Here is a 17,356-nt window from a genome sequence, read left to right as displayed (position 1 = left end):
ACTAAGATTTTGGATTCCAATGGATTCTCTCCGGATGGAGATGGCGAGCCTGAGCCCAGACTGAACTTTGCAGAGGAACTTACTCTTCTTCCTCGACGGAGACTCCCAAGTGGTAACACACAAACCACAAACGAAAGAGAACAAAAACTAGACTAAGAATTTTTGACTTGACAGATGACCAAAGACAAAAAGACAATTGAATATTGAGCTCAAACGACTATTTCTGGGGTTATTTTTGTTTTGCCGGCTTCTTCCTCTTATTGTTATGGTTATTATCACTACTACTGTCAATGTGGAATTTGTGTCTTGTTTATTTCATTTTTGTGCAAAATAATAACTGTTGCTGCTCAAATTCCTGTCTCCAGCCATTTCATTCTGCATTCGCCTCGCTTTCTATTGTAGCCCTGCCGAACCTAGCAACTGGTCCGTAGTTTGGCTGTCCTAAACTATTTAAAATGAGTCAGTGGTTACATACAGCTCTGCTATCACTTCCAACATAAATGAAGACAGGAAACTAAACAGCAGTGACGTTTGTAGGGTTATTGAAGTTGGGCTAGCTGGTATATAATGATGTGCTACGTGATCGCTAGCGACACAGCTATGTTAGCATAACATAAACAGTGAAGCTGGAGGACGAACACTAACACTTTTCCACTTATAAAAGTTAACGTTAAGGTTCCTCATGGTTAGAGACAAATGCAATCGCATGGCAGGATGCTGTAAAAGGACCAATCTTCAGTCAGGAGAACAACTGAGATAATCCATCCACAATACGAGGTTAGTCATTAATATACTGCAACAACATGGGAATAGAGCCGCTGCCAGAGAATTCAACATTAATGAATCAATGGTACAGAAGTGGAGGAAGCAAGAAGAATGAGTTTAATAAAGTTTGATTTATCTGACTGCTTTGTTTCGCTTAATGTGCCTTATAATCCCGTGCACCTTATGGTCCGAAAAATACGTACTGCACACTGCAGTTTAATGTTGCAAAGCACCTCTTTTTAACTTCAGTGGATATTATACATGGTTATGCTCAGTATATGTCAGCCCATTTCTACTGGAAATGCCTTTTGGTTAAACTTTCAGCAAGGAATTTGCATTTGCACTGTTACATTTTTATAAAGCTTTAATGTACATAAAAACCAGCTTCTTGTTTAAGTGAAAATAAATGATAGGTTGTCTTTTTGCGCTAGTAATGTTGTGGAGTTGTATTTTGTCACGCATCAATTATATTGTCAGTTATATCGTTATCGCAAATTTTCAAATATATATCGTGATAAATATTTTTGGCCATATCGCCCTGCTCTACCTGGTGTAATTAGAATTAGAATTAGAATTAGAATTCAACTTTATTGTCATTGCACATGCACAGGTACAGGGCAACGAAATGCAGTTTGCATCCATCCAGAAGTGCTTTAGTGATATAGATATATTACAATATATATTAGCAATAATATAGATATGTGAGTATATTACAGAAATGGGTCTATTATGGTATGTTATAATGTACACGGTATGAAGTATGTTGTGAATATTCTATAACTATAAGTATGTACAGGCTGTAGTGAGTACAAGCTATGTACAGGATATGAACAGGATATAAATATGAAAAACTATACAGAATATGAAATAAATAACTTTACAGAATCTGGGATATACAGCTATACAGAAATGGGAACTATGCAAGTTGTAAACAGTTGTAGGATTAAAAATTATCGAATGTACAGAATGATTATTTACACAGAGCTATACAGTAGTGCAGTTAAGATAAGTGAGGGTGTAGATAGTTTCTACAGAGGCTATATAAAGTGCTAGTGGTTGTGAGTGGTGGTTCAGTCCATGTTATTATTGTGTTTGAGGGTACAGTTGTCCATTGTGGGTGTGTGTATGTTCAGTCCATGAGTTTAACGTGGGTCACGTCAGGAGGCAGAGTTCAGGAGTCTGACAGCTGTGGGGAAGAAGCTGTTCCCGTACCTGGTGGTCTTAGTCCGGAGGCTCCTGTGGCGCCTCCCAGAGGGCAGGAGGGTGAAGAGTCCATGTGATGGGTGACTGGGGTCTTTGATGATTTTCCCAGCCCTTTTCAGACACCGCTTCCTGTAGATGTCTTTTATGGCAGGAAGTGGTGCTCCGGCGATGCGCTGGGCAGTTTTCACGACCCTCTGCAACGCCTTCCGGTCCGAGGCAGAGCAGTTCCCGTACCAGACTGTTATACAGTTGGTCAGGATGCTCTCGATGGTGCAGCGATAGAAGTTCACCAGGATGTCTGAGGACAGGTGGTTCTTCCTCAGAGTCCTCAAGAAGAAGAGGCGCTGGTGAGCCTTCTTGACCAGCTTGGAGCAGTTGGTCGTCCAGGTGAGATCCTCGGAGATGTGGACTCCCAGGAACTTGAAGCTGCTCACACGCTCCACAGCCGTCCCCTTAATGTGGATGGGTGGATGTGGGTCAGCATTCCTCCTGTAGTCCACGATGAGCTCCTTGGTCTTCTCGGTGTTAAGCAGCAGGTTGTTTCTGTCGCACCACTCAGCCAGACGATCCACCTCCTCCCTGTAGGCGGCCTCATCATTGTCACTGATGAGGCCAATCACCGTGGTGTCATCTGCAAACTTAATGATGGTGTTGGAACCATCAGCAGGTCTGCAGTCGTGGGTGAAGAGGGAGTAGAGGAAAGGGCTCATCACACAGCCTTGTGGTACACCGGTGTTCATTGTGATGGTAGATGAGCAGCGGTTATCCAGCCGGACATGTTGGGGGCGGTTGGTCAGGAAGTCCAGTAACCATTTGCAGATGAGGGAACTGATACCCAGGTCTGTCAGTTTCCTGATGAGTTGTGAGGGGTGGATTGTATTGAATGCTGAACTGAAGTCTATAAACAGCATTCTGGCGTAGGTGTTGTTGTTGTCCAGGTGTGAGAGGACAGAGTGCATTGCGATGGAGACTGCATCCTCTGTGCTCCTGTTCCGGCGGTATGCGAATTGGTGGGGGTCCAGGGTGGGGGGGAGACAGGATTTGAAGTGTGCTAGGACCAGTCGCTCTAAGCACTTAGTGATGATGGGGGTGAGTGCTACTGGGCGGTAATCATTGAGGCAAGATGGGTTGGAGTTTTTGGGTATCGGGACGATGGAGGTGGATTTGAAGCAGTAATGTTTTTCAGCTAAAAAGAAACCTGGTCTGACTCCTACCAACTATATAAAGAGTAACTGAAGGTTAAATGCAGCTAATATGTCCTGTTTTAAGCCAGGCACTTCCACCTCAGCTCCGCTGCGTCTTAGCCACCATCGCTAGAACCAGAGCAGGGGAGAGTTGGAACAAACCATTTTGGGAGGGGGGGTTATCTATACTTTTGTTGTTAAAATGTTACGTTTCAAACAAGTACAGTACTGTATGCTTTTTATATTTTTAGTAGTGTGTCACACAAATAGCAAATATTGCCAAAAAAGTAAGAAATCTGCTGAAGCACCCCCTAGCACCCCCTAGCAGTACACCAACTGCTGCACCTCCACCCACCAGTCTGTCAAGCTAATCAAGTTCGCAGATGACACCACCGTCATTGGGCTCATCTCTGACGGGGATGAGTCTGCCTACAGGAGGGAGGTTGAACGTCTGGTGTCTTGGTGTAGCCACAACAACCTGGTGCTGAATGCCCAGAAGACAGTGGAGATTATTGTGGACTTCAGGAAGCACACAGCCCCACTCCCCCCCATCATCCTGACTGACACCCCCATCACCTCTGTGGACTCATTCCGCTTCCTGGGTACCACCATCACCCAGGACCTGAAGTGGGAGCCCACCATCACCTCCGTCATCAAGAAAGCCCAGCAGAGGATGTACTTCCTGAGGCAGCTGAAGAAATTCAACCTGCCAACACGGACGATGATGCAGTTCTACACTGCAATCATCGAGTCCATCCTCACCTCCTCCATCACCGTGTGGTACGCTGGAGCCACTATCAGGGACAAACAGAGACTGCAGCGTGTTGTGCGCTCTGCTGAGAAGGTGATTGGCTGCAGACTCCCATCTCTGCAGGACCTGTACACCTCCAGGACACTGCGGCGTGCAGCCCGGATCTCAGCTGACCCTTCTCACCCTGGACACAGTCTGTTTGACCTGCTCCCCTCAGGCAGGAGGCTCCGGTCCATTCGCACCAGAACCTCTCGCCACAAGAACAGTTTCTTCCCCTCTGCTGTTGGACACATGAACAATAACCACATGACTGTCCCCGCCACTAACACATGACCCTACGCTGTGTCACTGCATCATTTCATGTCTGGCACTGATCACCACCTGCACTCATGTATATATCTTTCTACGTAGCACTCATAATTCTTACTCTCATGTATATATCTCATGTATATCTCATGCACATATCTTTCTTTCTACATAGCACTTTAATTCTTATTGTCTGCACTGAAGCACCGCAGCAATTTCCTAATGTTGTAAACCTCAACATCTGGCAATAAACCCATTCTGATTCTGATTCTAAAATCGCCCCTGCTTTTCTATCCAGATTGGCAGTGTCTTTGGGATCATTGTCACAATGAAAAATAAAGTTGTGCCAATCAGTTGCTTTCCAGATGGTATTGCATGATGGATCAATATCTGGTGGTACTTTGCTGTGTTCATAATTCCATCAATTTTGACAAAATCTCCAAAACCACTGGCTGAGCCTGAAGCATGGCAGAGCTTTCACTGTGTTTTACAGATGGCTGTAGACCACAGGTGTCGAACTCACGGCCTCGAGGGCCGGTAAACATGTCTTGCAGTTCTCCAGAGGCCTGGTAATGAACTAATCATTTGATTCAGGTGTATTGACCCAGGGTGATATCTAAAACCTGCAGGACACCAGCCCTCGAGGCCTGGAGTTCGACACCCCTGCTGTAGACACTCAGTGTTGTACTTCTCTCCTGACCTGCTCTGTACATACCTAAATTCATTTCAATTCTTAATTAAATTGTATTTGTATAGCACCAAATCACAAGAACGAGGTTTTAGGGACGGGCAGCCATCTGCTGCAACCGATTAGGGATGGGGGGAGGGGGGGGGGGGGGGGGGTGAAGACAGGACAATGACATGCTGTGGATGATGATTTCAAGCAATGGTCAGATCCATCACTCAAGACTTGCCACATTTCTGATTTTCATACTTCAGCCTTTTCTCCCTGTTTCCCTTCCTTAAAAATGGCTTCTTGACAGCCACCCCTCTACTGAGACCCTTTATGATGAGGCTTCAGTTAACAGTAGATGAATCAGCTAAAGGTCCAGATGCATCCTGTGTCAGGTCTTTCCTTGATATGTTCCTTTGTCCTAAGGTCATGACTTTCAGATACTCTTCATCTGCTGTAGTTTTTAGGCTTACTATTTCTTCTTTTGTGTTTTTTTTAGCTCTGTCAAATTATAGATATTTTTTTAACAACAGGCAGTATGGTTGCACTGTTGCCTCATACGAAGAAGGTCCTGAGCAGTGTTGGTCAAGTTACTTGAAAAAAGTAATCAGTAACTAATTACTGATTACTTCCCCAAAAAAGTAATCCCATTACTTTACTGATTACTTATTTTCAAAAGTAATTAATTACTTAGTTACTTAGTTACTTTTTAAAAACACGATTTAAAAACCTGAATAGGTGATAAATCGATAGATCTTTCAGCCCAATTCTACTTTTTCTGCATAATCAGAGCGTTCTCACTCCCGAAGCGTAACATGTCGACGTTTTGTCACGTCCCGCGGCTTTCCCGAGGAACGCGAAAGGAGACCTTCGGCGTTCTTATGGTACGCGGCGGGTTATGGCTGGAATCCAGTGCAATGACGCTCCCGCGGTAACAGACGTTCCAGCCCTGTATTCCAGCCCTAAACCTAACCTTATCCCTAGCCCTGACCAGAACCTTATTCCTGACCTTATCCAGGACTTTAATGATGTTAAATAGCGTGTTTCTAAGTGATTTGAAGAAAAAGAGCGAACATGTGTAGATTCAGTCCAGACGGTTCTCATATTCCTCTTTTTTCCGAGGTCGTCATTTAGGAACGTGGTGGGTAGCCGAAAACGTAATATGGTGACGATTTGTCACCTAGCGTAAAATGTTACACTTTGGGAGTGAGAACGGTTGGCATAATCCATCATACAAAATGTAATCAAATGGAAAAGTCTCTTTTTTTTAAACTTGTTTTATTAGTTTTAATCTTTTAACTTCAGGCATCAAGCAAACATTTAATTATATACAACATTCACTGACTGGAAGAAATTTGTTTAATATTTAAACCTATTTTCTGCACATTCCAGCACATAAAATATATATTTTTTGTGTTTACACTCACTCTTTTAAATAGATGCAAGTAAAACACAGCAGAAAATAAATAAAATCAAAGACTAGCGGTCCTGTTGCTCTATTTTCACCTGTAAAGCAGGAGTAGGGTAGGCGGAGATTTACCCTGGTGCAGGTGTGCTGCAGCGGTCAGTGGAAGAATCCGCGAGTTTCTCTGTGAATTTCCCATTACGTCATAGCGCACTCGGTGCTTGTTTAGAGGGTTTTTTCGCTGTAAAAAGAAGTTTTGTTCCCACGCACAACAGACACTAATGTTTTTGTCACTTTTTATGGAATCAAACTCAAAATAAGGTCAGTACTTCCACGCTTTAAACGCTGCATGCTCATACTCTCTCCCACACTCGATATATTATCCATTGTTGATCTGCACACAGCTGTTGTCACTAACAGCGCACTCGCTTACGTCACTGTCATGAGACATTCTCGCAAAAAAAATCACGGTTTTAGTAACGCAGTAACGCAGCGTTCCTACGGGAAAGTAACGGTAATCTAATTACCGTTTTTGCAATAGTAATCCCTTACTTTACTCGTCACTTGAAAAAAGTAATCGGATTACAGTAACGCATTACAAGTAACGCGTTACTGCCCATCTCTGGTCCTGAGTTTAATTCCTGTGGAGTTTTCTAAATTGCCCATAAGTGTGAAATGTTGTCTGTGTGTTAGCCCCATGGCAGGCTGGCGACCTGTCCAGGGTCATCAACGTGTCAGAGTATAATCATTCCAGCACGTGCTGTTTTATCATATCCTGTTAGTGTTTAGATTTCAGACACACAGTTTGCAGTAAAAACATGTTGTAGCTTTGTGATGCTTTATACGATTTGAAACTGTTTTTAAAGTGTGGATTAAAACGAGTGGAGTCAGCCAACATTTGAGCTTACCACATCGTATCTTACATGTTTTTTTTAAACATCAAGGCAAAATGTTTGTGTAGGTGTGTGCCCCATTTTTTAAAGCTCCAGTCAGAACAGCTGAGTCACTGACCATATCCCACTGCAGGCTTAAAAGAAGGTGGCTTTTAAGAGGACACCCACATTATTTTTCTTCTTTCTGAATCAGACTGATAAACAAGTAATCAAAGAACTGAACAAAAAATTCTCATACAGACAGCCATGGACACACATGGACACACACACACCTCTGGGTAAATAAAGGTGAAAGAAAAGAGAGTTGGCTGTAGATTTATGGCAGAGTGTCAAGGAGAGGAGCCACTGACAGCTGGAGGACTCCCAGTCCTGATGCAATTCAGGTCACGCAGGCACACATTAAAGAAAGACACATCCACAGGTCAGTCCTTGGTCTGCTTTTTTTCTCCTTCAGTGAAAGGCAGACTTTGAATAGAAAACTAATTCATTTCGAAGCAGTTTATTTTAGCCCTGCATGCCATTTGAAGCTGAACAATGCCCATAATTCTATTACTGCTGTGACGTCCGCTGAGGGGAAAGAAGCTGCCTGTGACTCAACCGTCTGCAACCCTCCTGCCTCAGACTGCATCAGAAAGTAACCCTTATTTTTTAAAGCACTCAAAGCACCAGGTATCTATTTTTGGTGCATCCTTACCAAGGGTTGCCAACTTTTTAACTATCAAAGAAGGGATACTCTTGTGCTAGAAGCACAGTGCACAGCCAGCTGGGCATAGTGTAAATATGCACTGCATGTTCATATTCTTATAATAAAAACGCAGTAAAATGTTGGTATTCAGTTTAATCATTACCTCATCTAAAACAATAAAGAAAAATACAGTACATAATAATTTGGGCATTTCCTTTCAAAAATAAGCAAATAATAATAATGATGATAATAATAATAATAATGTAAAAACTAGCCAAGCCCCTATCGACTAGCATACTAATAGAAGCTAGCCAGTGTTAGCTCCTCACCTGCAGACTGTCTCAAGCAGGTGAGGAGGAAGCTTATGTTTTCTTTTATTTTCTACAACAGCATGCCGTTATCATTAAAAAAACAAACTGGCATGTACTGTAAATGTGTAGTTAGACTTCTTAACCAGGGGTATTAAACATAAGGCCCAGGAGCCAGAATTGGCCTAGCAATGTCACCAATCTGGTCCACTGGGCGGCTTTGGAAAATGTGAAAGATGGTATAAATTCTCAACTTTTAACTTTATTTTCGTACAGTTTTCCCACTGATAAAGACCTCCTGGATAGTCATCCATACTACATTTAGGTAGCAGATAAACAAGTAAATGATGACATCTACTAGGGAAATGTCTTTATAAGTCCACAGAAAAAAGGACATTTTGTATGAATTAACAAAAGCTTTGTGTTTTATAATTACGGGACAGTCTGGGCAATGAGCCACTGCACTTTTTTCTGTACTTTTACACATTTATTTCTTACAATTTAAGCCCAAAAAGTTGTGCAGTAATTTTTCATTGCTTTTCACTTATTTCAGTATAAAATCTAATTTGCACTGTAAATGTTAAACTTCATGCATATGGCCCACAGTATAAAAAAGTTATGACATCCCTCTTCTTTACACTGACAGGATAGATTCACTGACTGGTGGATTTGACATTGCTGACTTTGAAAGTCATTTTGTTCACATCTTCAAGCAGTTTTGGGGCAATGTTTAGTTTATTTGAGCCACTAACACCTTAAAAAAACACCTACATTTCCTTTCACCCCTCACACCCCCGCTCACTATTTCTCTTCTGATAGTCATAGACTCCCAAAGGCTCGTGAGCCATATGGCACCATCAGGGATCCGTGTGCACTTGCGTCCCAGTGTGTTAGTGTGCTGGAGAGGGAGAGCAGCCGTGGCTCAAGGTGTCAGCAGGCAGGGTGGTTTAAATTTAACAGCAACAGGGCTGATCTCTGCATGGCAGGTCCTGTCTCTCCCCTTCTGCTCTCTCTCCTCACACACAGACACACACAGTCTGTCTTCATAGTCACCAGCCACAGACATCATCACACACAGCAGCAGCAGCAGCTCCCTGTCAGGAGACGCACCTCTTCGTCCTCTTTGTCCTCTTCCTCTCTCTCACTCATCAGACCACCTGGATTGTACTAGAGGCCAGCTGAGGACGCGGCAGCAGCAGTGACGGCAGTGGAGGAGAGAGAAGGGACGCTCAGCGTTGCAAAGGGAAGGAGAGCGGAGCAAACATTCACACTGAGGATAACACTTCATCCGAGCTGGCAGGCTGAAGGCACAGCCAGTGGCACTGCAGAGGCACATCAGCACCGTGGGCTAAAGATTTGCTGCGAGAGGTAAGGCTGGAGCTTGGCTATGAGACAGTGTGTGTGTTTGTGTCATAAGATGTGTGTATATCATCTGTTTCCTTTGGAGGCAAATACACAAATGCAAAAGGTTGTGAGCCTGTGTGATTGTGCATGGATGTCATGGAAAATTATCACTGAGTCATGTTTGTAATAAATTACAAGTATTTCATTTTCAGCCTAGTCAGCCTGGCATTTTCAAAATTGTATTTTATTTATTAAAAAAAATCTTGATTTAAAAAAAAAAAATACTGAATTTATTATTGAAGTATAGTCTGTATTTCTGCAAAGCCTTTTGCGCAGATGCGCTGAACTTCAGTGGATTTTCAGAACAACCACTGAGCAGAACATAATCTGCATTGTGGCAGCTTTTCTGCAAGGTTGCTGCTAATTGAATAGATACAAAGATTAGAGGCCAGAGGAGACCCGAGGCTCTGAGGAGGGGAGGGCACAGTGAACTCCTGCTGATCTTAATTCAATCTAATCAGGTTGAATTTGCTCTAATTAGGTTTATTTCTTTGGCTGGGACAGACAAGGCTCTCACACATTTGGGTTTCTTTTTGCGGTTGGCTCTGCGTGACACTTTTGTTTTGCTTTCTTGGAGGGAATCACCATTACAGCTGAATCTGCTGATGAGGGCAGAACATGATATGGCCCCGGCAGTGGCAGCATGCCTCGTGATCAATTTGCCCACCACATCAAAGCTGGCGGTGATAATTCATCCACTCCTGTGCGGTGACACTAGCTCGAGCGGACGCTGGTGTTACACGGCGGGGTTGTATTAGTTGCAGCCGGGGAATTTCCAAAGGGCAGCGTGTCCATGAGAACCCACAGCAGTGTCATACAGTATCTGAGACCAACCAGAAGGGGTGGGTGACGGGAAGAAGGGAGGGAGGGAGGGAGTCAAGTTACCAATCTTGGACTCAAGTCTCAGATTGAAAGACGTGGGCGAGACTGGTAGCAATGAAGCATTTCCACTGGTTTAATTATGAAACTCTCACTTTATTATTTTCTCCTTTGGCTTATAACATGCCAAATCTTTCATCATATTATGGGATTGGGGAGGTGCTGTGCTGGCATCCATAGTTTGATGATGTGCTGGTATGTGGTGGTCAGCACAGTGAGAGCGAGAGATGTTACTAATAAAAGGATTAGCATAGCCTTTAAAGATCATCACATAACATTTTGGTTTGTGGTTACTCACAGGATGTGAACGATGATGGCTTGAGGCTGGTATTTATAGGTGGAATTTGGGGCTCTTTTTTGGGCTCCTGGAACAGTTGGCCATTTCCACCTCTTTTCTTTTTTTCTGATGTTTAAAGGTCTGCAATAAAAGCATCGACAGGTGTTCGAAGCACTCCTTCCCGAATGGAAGAAACCTTCTTCCTGTGAGTAAATATTTGGGCAGAAGGATGCCTTGCCGTTCAGGTTTAAACGGCTTGCAGTTTAGCTTGTGACTGGAAGTGACCGGTTAATCGGGTTAACCATGTATGATAGCGGGGCCGAGAGCCACGGCCTTCTGGTGCTTGTAATCTGTTGTAAGACAACAAAAGGGGGCTGGCCAGCAGGATGATCAGCAGGTTTAGTGTGAATGGTGTTTATAGTATGTGTGTGAATGATTTATAGACAGTTCACCATAGGCCCTGATGGGAGTGTCGAAGCAATGACAGGCCCCTCACATGTCAGATTTTAGATTGACAGAAACTTTTCAAACTCCAATTTTTTTTTATACCTGTTTTGTATAAACTCCTTCAAATGACTTTAAAAATTACATCCTGCCCTGCTAGAAAGTGCTTTGCTTTCAGTCTGATTGACAGTTTGAGGGTAGTGGGGCAGAGATCGCTAAGCAAGACACGCATTAAGGCAAACCTCCTGGCACCCTGAGCTTCACCAGCTGTAGACTGGATTAGAAGGTCTAGCTCAAAAGGTCTTATTGAAGGTGTTTGATTCATCAGCAGGAAGCGACTGGTGGTTAAATTCAGGGTTTAAAAACATGGATCAAAGATGCTTGAAGTTTACTCCTTTTTCATCCCCTTGGAAACTGCAACGGTTAGGCGAGTACAAACTTATAACCTACTCCAACCTAATAACCCCTCCAACCTCCAAATGTGGGCTTTTATACTTTCTAAATAGAGAAACTTTATCTGTCAGTGTCTAACAATGCTCAGGCAAGTCTGTGACCTAAAACAGTATTTGATTTCCCTGGATGAGAAAACCAAAATAAGGCTCCTAACTGACTATCCGCTTGCATTGTGTCAGTTATCTGAACCTAACTTTAACCATGACAGGAGTCTGTAATCGTTACACATAGTCTACCTGAACACTACAATCCTTATTTCTTGCTTTTTCAAGGCAGTTTAAATTAGTCTACTAAAAACGTGGCAGTAATCGTCAAACGGCCATTTGTGAAGGAAAATTAGGTGATTGCCGTTTAATTTGGAGCAGGGGCGGATCTACAAGGGTGGCATGGGGTGGCAAGTGTCACCCTAAAATTATCCCTTGCCACCCCAAGTGCCACCCCAGGTTTTCCATATGACAGTGTTGTTTATTAAAATAAGATAGCATTAACAGTTTGAGCATAGTTACAGTCAACGGTGAATATAAATGCTAAAACTGATTGCATAGTGTTTCCCCCCACCACCATTAACAAATGGTTCAGCCCATAGCAGGACTGGATTTTTTTCTTGTTTTCAGTAGCAAGCGATGTTTATGATTGTGCCAGAGCACATTTTGAACAACATCATGGGAATTTCACTTTTTACACAGATGTTACACTCTGGAAATGGAAGGAAGGTGAATGTTATTAACCCTCTGTGGTCCACGGACACGCTGCACCTCCAAATCACATGACTGATGTAAGCTGACATAGCAACAAGCTGCAGCCACGCAGCGAGACAGAGCGAGTGAGAGAGAGCGAGAGAGTTTTTAGATGTGGGAGATTTGTGACGTTTAGTGTGGAGTGTATACTTAGTGTGTTGTGTTGTCTTGTGTAGTTGTTCTGTTGTGTAGTCGTTTTGTTTTGTGTGTCAGTGAGGGCACTAATGAATGTCACAGAGGCACATTTGCAACGTAAATACTGTCAACCAGCGGAGTGATACACCTCCTGTTGTCAGGCCTGCAGGTTTATCCCTGTGCTGTTCTGTCTTTTGGTGGACAAACTTCTTTTTTACTGGCACACATCATTTGTGGGGCATCTTATTGCAACACCTGATTGTTCTCTCATTTTAGTTTTAGTAATATTTTTAAATGGTTGTAGAAAATGAAAAAAACAAAAAACGGCAGGTGTATTGGCTGCATTTTTAGATAAATAGTTGTATATGTTTACAAAACATACAATTTATATTTGCATTTCAAGTTATAAAAATTTACTCAACATGTCTGTGGTTTTTTTTACAGTAAAAAAAAAATACTACTCGTATTTTTAAGTTCTTTGTGTGATTTCAGATCAGTAATACTAATGCAGTATGTCAGTGAAAAAAACAACTAAATTCAGTTGAGCTGAAAAGAATGATACCAAACAAGGCAAGGGGAAAAAACCAAAATGAAACAATTTGAGGGTGAAATACAAGCGTAAACTCAAAAGGAATCAAAAATGGGCAGTTGTATTTCAGACCTCAGTGGGTTAATCCAACAAATTAGGTTTAAATTTTGGTTCATGACAGTGCAGATTTCTGACATTTTGTGTAATTTAAGCATATAACAATGTGATTGTTTTCTAACAAAAAACAGTCTGAAGCTTAATTAGACTTGTGTTTGTAAATGAACCGCCTCATTTTGTGTAGTTTTCTGGATTTTATAGTTATTGGGCTACATATTTATTTATTATAAAGGCTATACAGTACATAAGATCAAAACTCACATGTTTTATGTAACTAAAGTGTGTCATTATGTGGGCTACAGACAATAATTAAGTTATAGACTATATTTATATGAAAAACGTGTATACTTACTGCATTTGAATTATTTTAACCATATGTAACCACCTGCATATGTGTTTTAAAAAAAGGCTTTGATTTTGCCACCCCATTTGATTTCTTTGCCACCCTCATGCCACCCTAAGAAAATTTCTCTAGATCCGCCCCTGATTTGGAGGACTTGTTGAATGAATGTATCAGTACTGAGCGATTAGCGGGGGATTCGGCTTCTCAGTTTGATGGTTGAAAGTGGCTCCTTAAAAAGCTTCAGGGCTGATACGCAAAAACTGCGGGTGTTGCAGATTGTTTAATTGAGCTGGGCGTAGTGGGGTCGACAAGTACAAGAAGTGCATGGGTAGTGGGCCACATGGTGCTTGGCTGCAGGAACAGTGACTCGTTTCATTGGTGGGGATCCTGTTTCTCTCACAGAATACCAACAGCTCACAGCTCTGGGAAAAGAGCACTATATATACCCCAGTGTTGTCCAACATTAGTCTCTCTCTCTCCATTTCTCACAGCTTGCCTTCTGCTGTCAAGCAAAGTCAAAATAAGCCAGCCGAGATCCATTTTTCAGGCAGGGGTGGGTGTGGGGGGGCACTGAAAGATCAGCTGGAGTGTGCTTTCGCAGAAGACGTTCCCATGAGAGCAAGGCAAGACAAACAAACAGAGTGTCGTGGACAAGTGGCTATAAAAAAAGTGAGAAAGGTGCACTGGTGACCGTAGACGGTGTGTTTAGTGCAAAACACATGAAACACACTCGGGATGGGAGCTAAATTATTTTTACGCTGCTTCAGCAAAGCTTTTCTTCCTGCAGGTGCTTCACTACAGGAACAGCTCAACTCCAAGCGCATAAATAATTCACCAGGGTATCTCCAAGCCTGTTCTGCTCTGAGCGGTTACAGCATGATTTGCTGCGGCAGACACGGTCGTCGTGGTCGTCGCTCATCTCCGTGCAAGAGTAAAGCAAGTAACACTCGAGGTGCATTAGTACACCGTGGAGCATTAGTGACGGATGACTGCCTGTGCTGCATTAAAAACTATCAGCAGGAGGTGGGGGGGGGGGGGGGGGGGGGTTGGCTGGAGGCTTCAATTATATGGTGAAATCCCAGACCCAAAAAACTCTTTGAACTCACTTTGAAGTTCTGCATAATCTGCAAAGTTCAATAACTTGCCAGACAGCTCAGATCACTTTCTTTTTGTCAGCTATGAGTCATATGTATATACTTGTAACCATTCATTCTCATTTGAATCTTGTATTGTGTCTGCATATGTTGCAACAAATGAAGAACGCTTGAAAAGGAACATCAGAAGCAGAATAAACAAAAAAAAGATTTGCGTTGGCTCTCGAGAGACGTCCTAAACTACAACGGAGTCGCTACTTTGAATCGAACTGGTGCTCTGAACAAAACACACGTCGGAAGCTGAAGCTGTAATAACAGACAAATATGATCTTGCTCAGCCTGTGAAGATTAGCTATGTTAGAGGAACATAGCTTAATATTGTTAAGTAATATAAATAGACAACTAAAATCTATAAAACTCTCAAACAAGGGACAAACTCTACTAATGTGTAAATTATCAAAGAAAGCACAATATTTATTTGTCTACAGGTCGTAACCCATTAAATATGTAACAGGAAGACTTTTATCACTTTTACCATGGTCATATTATTAACTGCTACTTCATACAGCACCTAATGAACTATAGGACTCTGATACACATGAAAACTCGACTATGTGTGCTTATTACAAAGAAACCAGAAAACATTTGTCACCTTTATCGGATTTGTAACCCTGGCTGTCTTTTCATTTCCTCGTGCTGTGAATGTTCGTCATTCGCATTGTTGGGATTTGTCGGCGCGTCATCACCTTTACTTTGTTTAGTCCCTCTACTCTAAGTTAAATATACAATAAGGGCCCACTGCAGAGCTGTTTCCATGATGCAGCAGAATGTGTCAGGATGCTAGCTGAGGCTGTGGAGTCTGAGATGTAGGTTTTGGCATCTTTCAGTTTTTCAGACGATTGCTTTATCTGACTTTGGGGTGAATTTGCTGGGACGTCCACTTCTGGGAAGGCTGACATGTGTCTTGAATGTTCTCCACTTCTAAATAAGCTTTCTCACTGTAGAATGATGGACTGCATACTGTTTGGAAATGACCTTATAACCCTTCCCATGTTGAAGCAACAATTGCTGTTCATTGCTCTTGTCTTTCTTGGCATTGTGCATTCAGCACACACCTGAATTCTGACAGCAATAGTTTTTCTTACTGGAAGAAAAAGTAAACACAATGATTGTCACACTATGGGATAAATCTATGGTTGACTAAAACATAGCGTGTCCATGGGTGTAGCTTAGCCTGCTTTGTGGAGAAACATTATATAAATGTAATCTCTATAGAGCTCTTTACAATCCAACCTCAGCATGAACCAGCTCACATCTTGCTGCTATATCTGCATTGTGTTCCCCTAGGGGCCTTGGCTTTGCTTGTGAAATTCTTGGCATATGCAACACGATGGGATAAAGTGACAGAGGTGGCAGCCTGATGCTAAAAATTCTCTGCGAGGAAAAAAAATAAAACACCCAAAGGGGTCCGTGAGTGTGTCTGTGCTCCTCTTTGGGCCTAAGCCTCCATTGTTGCTCCTGTCTGTGTTTGGTGTTGCCATAGAAATGGTCCTAGTTGAGATGCGGGCTTAGCATGGATCTGTAACTGTGAGTGGCTTTTGCATTCGTTAAATGACGGGGTCAGTTATCAGACTATTTTCTGATGATCCCCCCTCCCTAACATTTTCCCTGCTGCCTCTTATTTAAGAGAAGTGAGGCATGTGGAGAGCAAACAGGGGCAGAAGTGGAAAGGACACAAGTGTCACAGTGAGAAATGTCACTGTTGCACCCTGGGACATATTTGCTTACTTTCGCCTGGATGAAGTGGGAAGTTGTCCTAACTGGGGGTCTTTTGCTCACAGAGAGACTGTATTTGGCACGAGTGCTGCAGTGTCCGTCTGGGACGAGGCCAAAGGCTGGACAGCAGACAGTGTTGGTGCGGATGAAGCGGAGAACGCTACACCCCTCTGCCAAGATGACTCATAAGCAGAGCGGGCGGGGGGTGGGGTGGGTGGGCAAAGCCACAATAGTGCTTCAGAGTTTGGTGTCCAAGTTGGACAGGATGAACTGCGGTTTTCCACAGCTCATCATGAAAGTGTTGCGGTTTTATTATAACCTCTCGTCCTCTCTAGCGCTGCGATCCCTGTGCCTGAATCAGGGATGTGTTTTTTGCACGACATGTTACGTTGTTTTTGTCAACTGCTGTGCAAAAAAGTACATGAATGCAGAGGCAGCTAACTTGAAGGATTTATAATTTTCCTCAGCTGATAAACCGCACTGATGACTCAAAGAATAATAAACAAAAAACAAAAGAGATCTGCAGCTCTGTTCTTTACAAATGAAATGCTCAGATCTTGTTCAAAAGAAGCCATGAGTCAGCTCCTGGAGAAATATTGCTTTGCTGCTTGGATGCAGCATAGCCACTAAATATTGAGTTGATACAACCTCGGGACAAACCTCATCTTGTTATGTATGATGATATATTTTTACCTATGATGATTAACCTATACGTACTTGTCAGTCACCTCTAATAGATTAAAATGAATGACCAGCACAGGTGAAACTGAACTCACCCCACTTTCACTTTAGGAAACAAAACCAAAAATCCTGATCACACATAATGAAATTCCAATGAGACGTTTCAGACAATCACATCTATAATACCTGTTTGTCGATCAGACACATCCACCCGGTTTATTACAGTTTTCAGTGGCATGTTGTGCTGTAATTACAGCTTAGACATTTGACTTGTAAATTGCCCTTGTTGTGATTCACTGGACAGCTTACTGAGG

The 17,356-nt window shown here is 42.7% G+C and overlaps 1 protein-coding gene across 2 annotated transcripts in view; it reads left to right on the top strand.

The window, feature by feature from the left end:
* Positions 1–9,185: 9,185 nt before the first annotated feature.
* The window catches only part of filip1l (filamin A interacting protein 1-like), a 110,408-nt gene continuing 102,237 nt past the window's right edge, over positions 9,186–17,356 (top strand). The window contains exon 1 of one of the 2 annotated variants that reach the window (XM_086282266.1): positions 9,186–9,541. The gene's annotated coding sequence lies outside the window, so the exon portion shown is untranslated. The remainder of the gene's footprint in view (positions 9,542–17,356) is intronic. The other variant, XM_086282265.1, reaches the window with a different exon arrangement.

The sequence above is a fragment of the Aulonocara sp. 'chitande type north' Nkhata Bay genome, linkage group LG23, assembly GCF_057382095.1.
Source record: "Aulonocara sp. 'chitande type north' Nkhata Bay isolate Kocher_YH1m ecotype deep benthic linkage group LG23, A_spYH_male_GT1.1, whole genome shotgun sequence".
Classification (NCBI taxonomy): Eukaryota; Metazoa; Chordata; class Actinopteri; order Cichliformes; family Cichlidae; genus Aulonocara; species Aulonocara sp. 'chitande type north' Nkhata Bay.
Note: the sequence above shows the minus strand (reverse complement) of the source record. Positions and strands in the feature narration are given on the sequence as shown.